Source organism: Trachurus trachurus (genome assembly GCF_905171665.1).
Source record: "Trachurus trachurus genome assembly, chromosome: 23".
Taxonomy (NCBI): Eukaryota; Metazoa; Chordata; class Actinopteri; order Carangiformes; family Carangidae; genus Trachurus; species Trachurus trachurus.
In genome coordinates, this window is record NC_139912.1 from 16,899,185 (window position 1) to 16,913,235 (window position 14,051).

Below are 14,051 nucleotides of genomic sequence, written 5' to 3' on the forward strand. Positions count from 1 at the left end.
GGCACAGACTAGATTAAAAGGGATTTTCAATGCAGGAAAGAGAGACTGTGGGGTGACAGCTTCAGTGTCTCACTCTCATACCAGAAATAAGTCTGTGAGAACAGAATTCCCGACAGTGTTGATGAGACTGAACCCAGGATCAATCAGACACAGACAAGAAATGGTCCGGTGTGTAAAGTTTACACAGTCAGTGATGATTTGGGGTGCAACGTCATCTGCTGGTGTTGGTCCACTGTGTTTTCTGAAATCCAAAGTCAACACAGCCATTTAAGGAAAGAGCAATTCATGCTTTCTTCTGCTGACAAGCTTTATGTATTAACAATATTTTTTTTAATTTGTCTGATGTAATAGGCTATTCAAATTTTTTTTGAGATACTGAATTTGGGGTTTTCATTAAATGTAAGCTACTTTTTTAATTGAACTATTGAAATAAATGAACTTTTCCATGATATTCAAATTTATTGAGATGCACCAGTATATTTATTTAGTGAGTGATAAAATCTCCATAGCTCTGTGATAACCCTGTCATGTGGTCAGCCATATTCCATGTTAGCACTCTAACTCTAACCTGTGAACAGGTGTTTATTAGCAAGCTAACATAGGTTTGGTGGGGTCAGATAGCAAAGGCTAAGTGCTTATTGAGATCATTCATATTATCTCAAGGGAAAGGTTGGAACCTTATATTACAGAGAGAAAAACCAACAGTTTCCACAGTGGAAACAAAAAACATGGTGAATGGAATTGTTGCTGGGATGGTTCCAATAAAAAACAACAGTCATGGATAATAGAAGCAAGATTAACTCTATGGGAATCGAACACTGCTCTCCTGTGTCATATTTATCCATCCACCAGCACCTCCCTCTGACCTGCACTTTGTCTCTGCTCATTACTGTACGGCACTTTTCCCTTTGCTCCTGTTATAATTGACCAACATAACCTAACTGTGGGTCTTAATAGCCTGCTGCACAGACGGCCTGTGGGCACTCCTGTTCATTCCCTTGAGGCAGACATGAATTGTGATATTGGGCTGCATAAAATAAAAGATTGAATTTAGGTGGTTTAATTTTCGCTCAGCTTGAAGGTGATGTTTCTGAACAGTCAGCTGTGAAGTCCCAACAGAGACAGTGTTCTTAAGTGTTTCTCTCTCCAGATTTTTGTAATTAGCTGTCAGCACCTCGCGCTCCACTATGTAATTGGTTCCCGTCCTGCTTTGGATTCATTAATGTTGGCTGATTTGATCTGTGTCCTTCAGAATGACTGGAGCTGATCTTGGTTTGACTGGTTGTCTTCTAGTTGATCTCCTACAGATCATGGTGGTGTTCCTCTGCCCCGCGAAGACTGACTTAAAGGTAGAGGAGGAGAACTTTTTCCGGTGCATTTCATTTCACTGTATTTCCTTGAAGTAATTCACAGGGCCGTTGTATAGGGGAGAAAGGTGATGATAATTCTAGGGGCCCAGCGCCCAGTAGGGCCCACAAAAAACCCCAGTAGTCATCTTTGAATGACTGAATTATTCTGCATATTAGACCATGACTAGTACTCATAGTAATGCTGCATTAGCATTAAGACAAAGTAGGCCAAATAAAAAATGATAATACATACACTGTAATAAATTTCAGGGTGGTTTAACTTATACATTTAAGTTCAAAAGCTGCCTTAAAAACATGAGTTAACTCAACTTTGACAAAAGCTTTATTTCAACTAAGGAAGGTAAGTTATATAAATCGCTTAATTAATGACCATTTATTGTTTGAACTTGATACTCTGAGTTGAAGTTACTTACAATGTTACATTGTACATTAAATTAAACTTACTTTCTCTTGTTAACTGAACTTATGATTATATGTTGTTTCAACTCATAAAGTTCAGTTATACTAGTTATTTAACTCATGATTTTGTACTATTCAAACTTGATGATTTTAGTTCAAACTACTTACTATATTGCATTTTAAGTTACTTTAACTCATGTTTTTAAGGCAGCTTTTGAACTTAAAGTTGCAAATTGAACAAACTAATGTTTTTAAATTACTGATTTTGTCTCGACTCACAATGGCAAGTTAACAAGTTTACTAAAGATCACACTGAATAGACTTACATTTCAAATACATTTATTTAACAGAAATAATAAACAACAATCTTGATGAATTTCTCCAGTCACAATAAAGGCTCATCTTATCAATAAACATTAGAGTGTGTGTGTGTGTGTGGTGTGCATGTGTGTGTGCGATAGGGAGTGAGTGTGAGGCAACTGAAGTGAGTGAGGGGCTTAAATGCATAGAACAATCAAGAAACAATAAAGACTCATCTTATCAATGCAGGTTAGAGTGTGTGAGAGAGTAAAGTCAGTGTGTACAGGGTTCCGTTCCATAGAACAACAATCAAAAAAACAAATCTTGCCTTAGATTAATTTCTCCTTTGTGCAATGTCTTTCCAGCTGTGGAGAACAATAGTCTCTGCAACCACGACGGCAATGTCGAAAATGTTGTGTGGAACGGGCCCTTGTTCACTCCCTTCACAGGCAATCAGCTCATCTGTATACCCTTCATCGCGCCATCCAGCATGTCAGTATGCACCTTGAAAAGAAAAGAAATAGAGTAAGACCATTTTCATAATTCAACAAACTATATGTATAGAAAAGAGAGAAGGAGTGAGACAGGAAGTAAAGGAGGAAGAGAAGGAGGGTGAAGTAGACAAGGAGGGGAAATGAAGTGGGAAGCAGGGATAGTAAAACGAAATAAAGGAGATTTGGACGGCGGCGGGGGGTGGGGGGGTGGGGGGGGTGTAGAAGGAGAGAGCTGAATTAGAAAGGAAGAGAAGGGAGAGGAGGTAGAGAATGAGAGGATGAGAGGGGAAAGGGGAGTGAGACAGTGAGTAAAGGAGGAAAAGGAGAAGAGGGAGAGAAAAAGGTAGAGAATGAGAGGAAGAAAAGAAGAGAGGAACGCAGATGATAGGAATAGAAGGAGATTAGGCGTTAGACAAAAATGCATAAATTCTTACATCACACATCCTGATGACATTGGAAGAATCTTCACCCGAGATAAAGTGTGGCAGGCCAAGAAGAGCAGCCGTCCTTCTCCCATTTGTGTCCTACAAGACAAATAAACATGCAGTAAGATTAAAATGTTAACAAAAATTGTGTCTTTAGTCATCTGCCCTTCAATTTACATCTTTTTCAAGGCCACTCCTGGTCGTTGCTCTGTAAACTGCCAATAGCCCGCACAAGTCCATCCAGTCCTGTAAAAACTTCTCCAGGAGGTCCTCCGGTACGCTGGAATTCTGTCCTAATCTGAGGAGACAGGCAAAGACAGGCCACATCCATGTTTTTTTTTGTGATCAAATGTTTATTTAAAGAATACAAGTTACAACCAAGAAACATGACTCATTAATGACAATAGAGACAGTACAAAAATTGACTGTAACTAAATCAAAAAAATAATAATAGTGATAGTGTAACCTTGCACTTCAATAAGGTGCAAGAAAAACCAAAACAATGTGCATAGGCCACATCCATGTTGAGTGATGAATGATGATAGTTTTTTTGATTGTATGTGCAAAACTGCAAAACTTACAGCTCTACTTCATCCAATTGTTGCCAATCTTCTATGGATAGCAGCACCTAAAAACACACAAAAAACAACACACACAACATACTTTTAGACCAGGGGTTCCCAACCTTTTTATCACCACGGACCGTTCACCAGTGCAGTGGACAATTTTACCAGTAATGACCGTGACCGTTAAGGCTTTTTCCACAGGCACTGCAATCACTAATCCACACAAGCTAACAGTTTTTATACTCACGGTAACAAACCTTCCCTCCCCCCTCAACAAAATTACAGACCACTGGGAGCTCTATGGCGAGAGAGAGAAAAAAAAAACTTTAATGTCGGATGCACGCGCTCACAGGCCACGACTAATTACTGACACAGCTAACGTTAGCCTTGGGAAGCCGTACAACGTTTGCTAACTACTACAGAAAATTTAAAAAGTATTATTTTCGGGAGTTTTCGCCACCATTTAACTGAATGTGACTGCTGCCTTCAAAAACATTCACCAATCCCAAACTATTCAGTTATCAGCAGGTTTCCCTCCGCATGGCACGTTTGTGACCGCAGCCTACACCTCTGCTAATGGCGCAGAAAAAAAAGAGAGAAGCTAATGACTGACGCACGTGCTTGCGGGCCACGACTAATTACTGACACAGCTAGCCTTGTGAAGCCGTTAACTCGACAAACGTTACAAACAAAGCACCAGTTTCAAAAAAAACTTTTACCGAGCACCATGAACATGCTTCTAAATAATGCCATAGCCTACAACTCTTGCTAACTACTACTTAAAGTTTAAAAAGTGTTAGTCACAAGACTATGAAAATGTTTAACCAACATGTCTCCCGCAAATGTTAGAACGCTGAAATTATCCTATCCACAGCCAATTTACATTAATATTGATTTCTTTTCTTTTTTTTTAAATAAAAGATAAATGCAACCACTTACCATAATCGAGTCGATGCTTGCCTGCTGCTCCCCGCCAACCTGCACTTGCCCGTTGAGAAATGAGATCCGAGCAGCCGGTGGCGTCCTGATCTTGCTGATAAAAAGTAGTCCTCCGCCACTTCTCTTTAACCGTCTATCTGCTTGACAACAAGTGCTCCTCTTCCTCTGTTAATTGTCAGCTGCAGCGGAGTGGAGCTCCTGAAGTATTTTAAAAAGATCTTACATGATAATTATTAATCTGTTATCAGATCAAGATGAAATTTCAAGCACTATTTTTTACGGCGGATTAATATGGCTACCTCAGCGAGGGTCACGCTCAGTTCATGAGAGATTCAGTTACTGTGGGTAAAACTCATGTTCTCAAGTTAGGTTGACTCATTGAAATTTCCATTTCATTAAACTGGCTTAAGCTCTTAAGTTGGGATACCAATAACTCATTAAATTAAGTTTAAATTCCTCAATTCATTATGTTGAGTTGATTTAAATTATAAAAACATGTCAGGATAACTTATTGGGCTGGTTACTTTTTACAGTGTACGTAGTCTAAGAAAAAAAGTGGAAAAGTCAGGGGGCAGGGGCCCACTTTAGTATTCTTTCAGGGGGCCCAGAATTCCTAGCAACGGCCCTGGTAATTCATTGTAGCTACGGAAGGCTCATGAAAAGTCATGTAGTTTACATCCTTGTATTTAATGTATTAATTTGTGGGGGAGGGTTATATGGGGTGGTGATGTTGCGAGTAGGCCATTCAAACTGTAACCTCGGAAAACCTCCCTCCTTTTCACAGTCCTGTGTTGGCAGGTGTGTGACAGTAGAGCGTTTGGGCTCTTGTTGTGGCCCTGTGTCATTCTGCAGCAGGAAGTCAACACAGCATCAGCCTGACATCGTCCTGCCTGTTGGTTTTACTGTCTGTGTGGTTGCACACCTCGGCCCCCACAACACCTCTCTGTAGATTTGTCACATCACAGGCCAGTGGCTATTAGTGCCCTTGCTGTGTTGTGTGTACTGACAGTGTAAGTGGTCAGTGTGTCAGAGGCCAGGTCCCACCAGGTGGACTATAAGATTCTAAACAGACATATAAACCATGTTTCTATCCACACGTTTTCATTCACATTAAAGGGATAGTTCAATATTTTGGCAAATTGGTCATAGTCAAAACAACTCTGTCTCGTAACGTTCCGTTATTATCTCATAGCGTAGTGAATGTCCAGGTCACAACTTGTCCACAAGAGCGTTTTTGAGTTGTTGGATTGTGCATTTGATGAGTTTGATGAGGGAAACCAAGAAATCCCATTAGCCTCCGTAGCGAAGCTCTGAGCAGCTCGCCGCTCGGCTCGGCGGTTCTAACAATAGCTTACACCGACAAATAAAGGTAACGAACCTACTGCTATGACTATAGCGATTATGGCAATGGGCCAATTTGCCAAAATGTTGAACTATCCCTTTAAGTAATAACGAATTAAATGGAAACAGTAAAATTTGATTAAACGTCTTGAATATCGATAAAAAGTTAATACCCTTTTCTCTTGATCGATACAACAGTTCTTTGCCAGATAAATGTGAGTTGCATCATGTTTAATGTCAATTCTGCTACGTATTCCACCTGTTGAAAGACACGGCGGGAGTTAACAAAGAAAGATGCAGGTGTACAGGACAGACTGGCTTCATGTGAAGTGTCTCCATCTCAGCGCTGCCATCCACAATCCACAGGTGACAGGTTCCTCAGGTGTCTGTAGAATTTAACACGCCCTGCAACTGCATCTAAAGCGGTCGCTCTCTTCTGATGACAGGCATGTTGCATTATAAACACCGGCCTACAGCCTAGAACTTGTGCAACAGCCTATTTACCAACTTAACTTGGCTGGTGTGCGTATGGCTCAGAGGTTCCGGGCAACGACTCTAGCAGCTCGTCACACTTGGCCAGCTGTCCGCAGCCCGACCTCAGATAGATTCTATTTTGCGATTTAGTACCAAATGAATGGAAACACCTTAAATTGCAAGAATTCGATACAGCAATATGATCCCAAAACAGCACATGACGTCATCACGCACAGCTTTTTAATGGATTTAAAGGTCTTAGATGGAAACTCACTTCAACCAGCATTATTCACATTCAATTTTATTCAATTTTCAGATAATTCGATCGACAAGTGGATGGAAATATAGTTATGGACAATCCTCTATTCTCCTGGCTTAACTGGTTCAGGTCATATGACATGCAAACTTGTATGAGTTCACACATGTTAAAGGCTGAACTCTGTCATGTTGAAGAGATCACTGAGGCTTGCTGTGATCTCAGTGAGCAGCAGCTCTCTCCTGAGCCCTACAGTGAGCTGCAGAAACAGCTCCGAGTCTGAAATTAATAGGATGGTCACAGCTATTTCCTGACTCTTCCTCCTCCTGGGACCCGCAGCTCTTGTTTTTCTGCGGTCCTCTCATCCTGTTACGAATGCCTGACTCTGTGTAACCCTTATCTCCACACTCTCACTACACAGCCTGATAGGGCTCTGTGTGTAAGCAATTAAAAGGGCTTATTTGCCAGATAAGTCAGACTGGAAGCCACAGGCTGCTTGTATTAGGTCTTTAGGTTACACCCCCTGGGTTAAAGAGCCCAGGGCCATGGTAAGTGAGGCGCACAGCTCCATGTGTGAGGGAATGAAACTTTCCCTGAGGGAAACACACACAACACACTCTGGAAAAATGAATATGATAAAGGTTAAAGGGATAGTTCAACATTTTGGCAAATTGGCCCATTGCCATAATCGCTATAGTCATAGCAGTAGCTTTGTTTATAATGAGATAATAACGGAACGTTACGAGACAGAGTTGTTCATGCAAAACCTCTGATGCGCGTTGCGTTCAGGGACAGTTTTTCCAGCAAGCAGACTCTGTATTTACCCTATTTACCTCGAAAACAGCTCTGTTTCATAACGTTCCATTATTATCGCGTGGTGAATGTGCAGGTCACAACTTGTCCACCAGAGCGTTTTGGAGTTGTTGGATTGTGTATTTGATGAGTTTGATGAGCGAAACCAATAAATTCCATTAGCCTCTGTAGCGTAGCTCTGAGCAGCTCACGGCTCTGCTCCGCTGTTCTAAAAATAGCTTGCACCAACAATTAAAGGTAACGAACCTACTGCTATGACTATAGCGATTATGGCAATGGGCTAATTTGCCACAATGCTGAACTATCCCTTTAAGAGCCTTTAAAGCTCTCATACAAGTGACCCTGATCCTCTCCCATACACTAACATGAGTCTAAAGATGTTATTGAATATATCTATATCTGTATCCAGACATATACTGTGCTGTAGTAAGCGGGGGCAAAAGATGCAATAAATGTCGGCCATCTAATCTACCAGATTCAATAGTTTTCTAATAAAACAGTCAGTAAGGACGGCATCCAGCGGTGAACTGTTTCAGTCTAGTATCCAGTGGATCAGCAGAGGAGCATCAGATGTGTTTAGCAAAGTCGTGTGGAGATTAGAAAAAGAGAGCGGTATGTGGACAGAGTAACGGAGAGAGGGAGAAGACACTGACCTTGGCAGTGACCTGAACAAACAGTAATGAGTTGAGAACTTCTGCCTCAGTATCGTTGTGGTTTTCAGAGTGCTGAGGGCTGGTAAACAGGATATTGAGTCCCAGATGGGTTTGGCTCACATCATGAAAGTACTGTAGGCCCAAATGAAACGGAGCTCATGATGTATGGTGGGAACGGAGGGCGGGGGCTGGTGGTGTTAAGAGACTGGACTCACCCTGCACGCCAGACACGTTTAAAAGCCACTAGGCTGCATATGGAGCAACACTCAGCTGCTGCCAGAGATGTAAAAGGTCCAGTGGGAAAAACCTGGACCAACGACGTCTCCTCTCACTCCTGTGATCAGATCTAACTGGAGGAGGACTGTTGGGTGAGAGGGAGGACATGCTTCTACAAAGACTAGGTAGAGGAGGAGGATGGTCCCTGTTACAGTCCCTGCCTTAAAGGGATATTTCAAATCCACCTATTGCCATAATCCCTATAGTTTTAGGAGTAGGTTCATTACCTTTAATTGTCGGCACAAACTGTTTTTAGATCAGCGGGGCAGAGACACGAGCTGCGCGGTATTTCCATGTTTCCCTCATCAAACTAAATACACAATCCAACAACTCCAAAACACTCTGGTGGACAAGTTGTGACCTGCACATTCACCACGCTTGTGACATAATCAGACATTCAGCAGACATTATGAACAATTTCATCATGTTGAGAATGATGCAGCATCAGACAAACATCCAGCTCAGTAATATAACAGGACACCAGAGATCAGTGTGATATTAACAGGTGAATGAGCGCAAGTAGTTTGTGTGTTGATGTGTCTTAACTTATTAGAGATGTAGAAACACTATAAAAACCATAAAACCATAAAAACACAATCACCAATCATCTCACATGGAGGCTCTGACATTGATGACAGATTTTATTTTATTTTTTTATCGACTGCTCAGTGTGTGTGTGTGTGTGTGTGTGTGTGTGTGTCATGATATTACTCCTTGTATACAACATCTATTGCCGACTAGGATGACTGGGTGAGGGATCCCTCCTCTGTTGCTCACCCTGAGGTTTCTCCATTTTTTCCCTGTTGAAAGGGTTTTCTATGGAGTTTTTCCTCAGTTGAGGGTCTAAGGGCAGAGGATGTTGTTATGATGCCATGTAAAGCCCTTTGAGACAAACTGTAAAAATGGACTATACAAATAAAATTGCATTGCCTTGCCTCCTTGCAAGCTCTTCTGGCTGTGGAAAGGTTCAATCAGCTGATATTTGTGTGTTTACCAGAGCAAATAAAACTGATTCTATTGTTGGGAGTGAGGACCATCACTCTGATTGGTTACAGGGTGAGACTGCGTCCTGTCACTGGGTCACCTGAGTGATTATTTTCAGATACAGATTTATGACCTAAACACTGATACAAATTTGTCAATTTTGAGCACTTCTATTTTTAAGCCTTCTTTCTGTCACCTTAACACAAACTGTTAGAAATCCATTAATGCAGCTCCAGAAGGATCTTGATCAAATGCTAACAGTCCCCGTTTCTATAAATATAGGCCATATCTTTAGAACAAAGTTTTTATTTTTTATTTATTTATTGTTAAAAACAGGGAATACTTTTTTTTTTTTAAGTCCAGGAGGTCCCACAGTTTATAGTGTTGAGGTTGTAAGTTAACAGCTTCAGTCATAATTTTGTGTGGCCACAGAAAAACAGCTGATATGAAATCTGGTGAGAGGACACATCAAGACACTGCAGTCAGTGGAAGGACAGAAAACTAGAGAGGACAAGACAGAGGTCAGAGGAAAGAATGGAAAAGAAGAACCTTTGTTGTTGTTGTTATATCATCTGTGTCTTATGCAGAAGCTGGTGAATTTGTTTCACTTGAAATGAAACAGAGAGAAATGTGGAGTGAAAGAGTGAGAACTGCCTCACATCAAACACCAGCACAGCCGCCAAAAAGCCAACAGTCTGAGGAGAAAGGAGAGAAAACTGTCCTATCAGGGAGAACCTAACCTCTGCAGGTCTTTCATTTGTATGGAGAGGAATAAACCCACAGCCCGTTCCCTGAGGCTAACGGCTTTCAGCTCACATTCAAAAGCTTTTTTATACAGTATTTATGAACGACGTGTCCAGGTGAGTCTTCAGGACGGTTTTATTCAAATAATGAGAAGAACCTGACGCCGTGTCTTTGTCTCTGCTATGAAACATTTTCACGTTCTAGCTGGACTTGGACACAGCTGTCAGATTGTTTGTAACATGCAGAGCTGGACAAGGTAGTATGTCGATTTTTTTTGGAGTTTGGGGACTGTCACCCATTGCACTGGTAAAAGACAGTAAAAGAACAAACTGAAATGTGAAGCGAGAAGAAGAGCAAGCATAATAATAATAATAATAATAATGAAAAAGCTGCATTGTAACTCATAGACAGAATATGTAGGTCATACTTTACAGTTGTGGACTGTCAGTACCAGAAACCTCAACTGTGCAGAATACAGGCATCCATGTTAAATATTAATCCCAGTGAACATAGAGCGGACGCAGCAGTATAGCCTACTAATTTATCTGCTCCATTTGTGTCATGTGACGTTAGCCTGATATCTGCAGATCTTCAGTCCTCTTTACTCTGAGACTTCCCCTCCTGTAACCAGAGATGACACCTCATCCAAAACCTGCACATCAGTATAAATGTGTATCAGTCTGTTCCTGTCACAGATGTGACAGCAGATAACCAAGGTACGGAAGCCCAGAGAGCTCAACACACACTTAAGAAAACACCCGTGACCAGCTTTCATTACTTTTTGAATTTTCGAATACATCAAATTACTGAAACATACAGTACATTTAAAAAATCAAGCAGAGGCTAAGAAACATTAGTTTAGCTTAGCATCAAGGCTGGATTAAGTCACAGCTGTCCAGATTTGTATAACATTAAAATGGTTCTGTTGAATTCAAGGAATCTCAAACACCTACTTTGAACTTATTTTATTGTTTTCACAGAGTGAAAGTGTGAAAAGCCCATTAACTAGACAATGTCTCATATCAGAGGCAGAGCTGTGGCAAGTTGTGGTTCAATGGAGCAGTGAGCATGTTAACTTCCTGATTAATACGTGTTGGTTGTGTAGAAATCTTTTTCTACCAGACTGGGGGGTCTGATTCATGGTTGTTATTGATATCTCCAGCCCTTCAGGAGTCATGTTATCTTGCTTTTATGAACTCTCCTCTCCAATAAGGAACAGATTAGGCTAATTCACTGCGGGTGTAGTGCATGTCACAGGTGACTGAGGACCTGCAAAAAAAAAAAGCGAACCCTCCCGTTTTTTCTGCCTTAAGAAAGGAAAATAACAAATATAGGCAGGGTTTGAGTTCCTGTATATAGGAACATATATATAATGAGGTATCTTGATCTTATATATTTATCTTCATCCCAATAAATCACAATATAAACAGTATACAGTTACTGTAAGTCATATACTTACTGTAGCATTAACAACAACCGTAAGCTACTCTGTAAATACAGTGGATAATGTCAGGTCACCTTACTATGTTTTTTCACAATGTCTTGTGATTTTTTTTAGTCTTTATCCATCTTTACAAAATAAAATAAAATAAAATATCATAATGGTTTTTCAGAGCCTCTTTGCCTTTTATTTTCACTGACACCATTTGAGAGGTGGAAGGTTGTTTGTCATTGGCCAAAACCAAGCATTGGTAATGTGTTTTACAATAAGCTCAATTATGTTCTCTGTATGATAATGTAAATTTAAATTAGCATAAAATTGATCAACTCCAATTTGCATTAATTGTGTTAATTAAATTGTAGGATTAGAAGAATGAACCGTGCACATAATTGTATGAGCCCTGGTGTGGTGATAGCCTCAGATTAGACACGGCTAAATTAGCAAACCATGGTAAGCGAGGCAGGGTTTTAGTTTCATCTGTTTAGAGCTGAGAAGTTTTCTAAAGGCAGAATGTTGTGTGGTCTGCTTACATCACTAAACAAGTGAAAGCCACTGGTTGTAATGTATACACCCATCTCTGTTCTGATTGCTCTACACTTCACTCACTGTGAGCGGAGAGCAGTTTAACCCCGTAAAGAATCTAATCTGCATTTAAACCTGGATACATACAAGTGTTCAGTTTGATTTTAAACAATTTGACAACAGGTGCTACAGAAAAAAATCTCAAATTACACAATGTGAATTTGAACAAGGCAGTTTTATCTCTTTTCCGTTCCTCCCTGGAAACACTTCTGGTGTGCTGTGAGTATTTGCAGCTCATTGTGCATGTGCATGTATTTTCTAAGGTTCTGATGGTTGATACAGGAGGATGCAAGAAAGAGAATGTATTTATAATTATCAAACATAACTTTGGAGGAAGAAAGGCAGAGGGTAGAATTAGGGGAAAGAGATCCCAGGGTACTCTTATCAGCACCAGTTTGACAGGGTTAAGGTCTTAATTTACCCCGCATCATATAACAGCCTCTGCTGTGATGGGCCGACAACTAACTGCCCATCTCCGTTTAGAGGTTTGATTTTAAATTGATGACTCAAAATCTAAAGATTATACAATTTAATGTGGAGAATGAGAGACTATGGTGTACTGAAGCCAAGAAATTGAGGTGAAAGTAAAAGGTGTGACCTGCCCTGAGGGTGTGGGATCTCACAAATGAAAGCTATTAAAATGAGTTGACAACCTGCGGCAGGCTGGGAGCACACTGTCTGTTCTGCTGCTATTCTAGGACATCACATCAGTAACATGTATTCCTAACAGTGCACAGAGAGAATGCAGTATCCTACTGTAACACAGTAAATTACACAGTATATACAAATTACGTGACGGTGTATCAGCAGTAATATGTAGAATTAGATCAGACAGAATCTGCATTAGTAGTTATATTGTGACATGTCCTGTGGTTTCTCCCGCCCGGCAGTTCATTGTGTAAAACTGTTATTAATAATATTTTGTTATTGATCTCTTTTTGTCAGGTGTCCTGTTGTTATTAGGCTGTTTTTTAAATATTATTTTATGTTTTTCTAAATCGAACAACATCCAATGTCCAACTAAAAGCGAATAGAGTTCCACAACTGGTTTCAACTCTTCGCTTTGTTTGGAACAAATCAGGGTAACACTTTATAATAGGTACACACTACATACTGAATTCATCATTTATAACACATGAATACTCATATGTAGTTTATAAACACAGTTAAAAATGTTTTACTCATCATTGATAAGCACTAGGCCTAACTGTAATAATAAACTACATAGTGTACTAATAAGTATTAACGCGTTATAAATGAATAATTCAGTATTTATTAATGCTTAATAGTGTGTACTTATGGTAAAGTGTTACCCAAATCAGTTCGATGAGGTTTTAGTATTTAAGAGTCTGTGAGTTGCATTTGATTTGACATAATACTGTAAAAGAGCAGCACAGTGTGACAGAGACGGGAGAGTCAGTGACACTGGTTTGGTTTAATAATAATTGTATTGATCGGATATGGATGGTGATGATGATGATCATCCACAGCGACCAGCCTCACACTGGCTGACTGCTCTCCCTCTCCTGCGGTACCGAGGCGGGTTAACGGCTCTTACCTGGAATAGTCCCACTCCCTTCCCGCGCTCTGAAGCCCTTTAAACCATCGGCGGGGCCGCTGCTACAATCCAGTGGCTCTGGGACCTGGACTCATTTGCGTCCTGGTCCAAATGAAAAATGATTTTCTAGTTTGTTTTTTTGTTCCAGTCACACAGATTTATTCTTCTTCCTCTTCGTCTTGCTCTAACGCGGCAGCGCAGGGATCTCATCCACCGCACAGCCGAGACCCCCCAGCATCCAGAGCGGCTCCGCGATGGTCCACAACCCAGAGGAGGCTGTCAGTCACTCCGAGGCGGGTGATAACCTGTCGGTGGCCGGCGGTGGGTGAGCGCCACCGCCGAGGATCAGAGCGCTCTCACCGTGGGTGATGGTGGCTCTCGGCATGGGCTCGGTCCTCATCGGTCAGCCTCCAGCCTCCAGCCTGCAGCCTGCGCT

General features: G+C 40.9%; 1 protein-coding gene across 1 annotated transcript in view; it reads right to left on the reverse strand.

Annotated features, from left to right (window-relative positions):
• LOC311006789 (chemokine-like protein TAFA-2) overlaps positions 1–13,732 on the reverse strand; it is a 45,830-nt gene extending 32,098 nt beyond the window's left edge. Inside the window, exon 1 of the mRNA XM_083999746.1 lies at positions 13,616–13,732. The gene's annotated coding sequence lies outside the window, so the exon portion shown is untranslated. The remainder of the gene's footprint in view (positions 1–13,615) is intronic.
• Between the last annotated feature and the right edge of the window lie 319 nt (positions 13,733–14,051).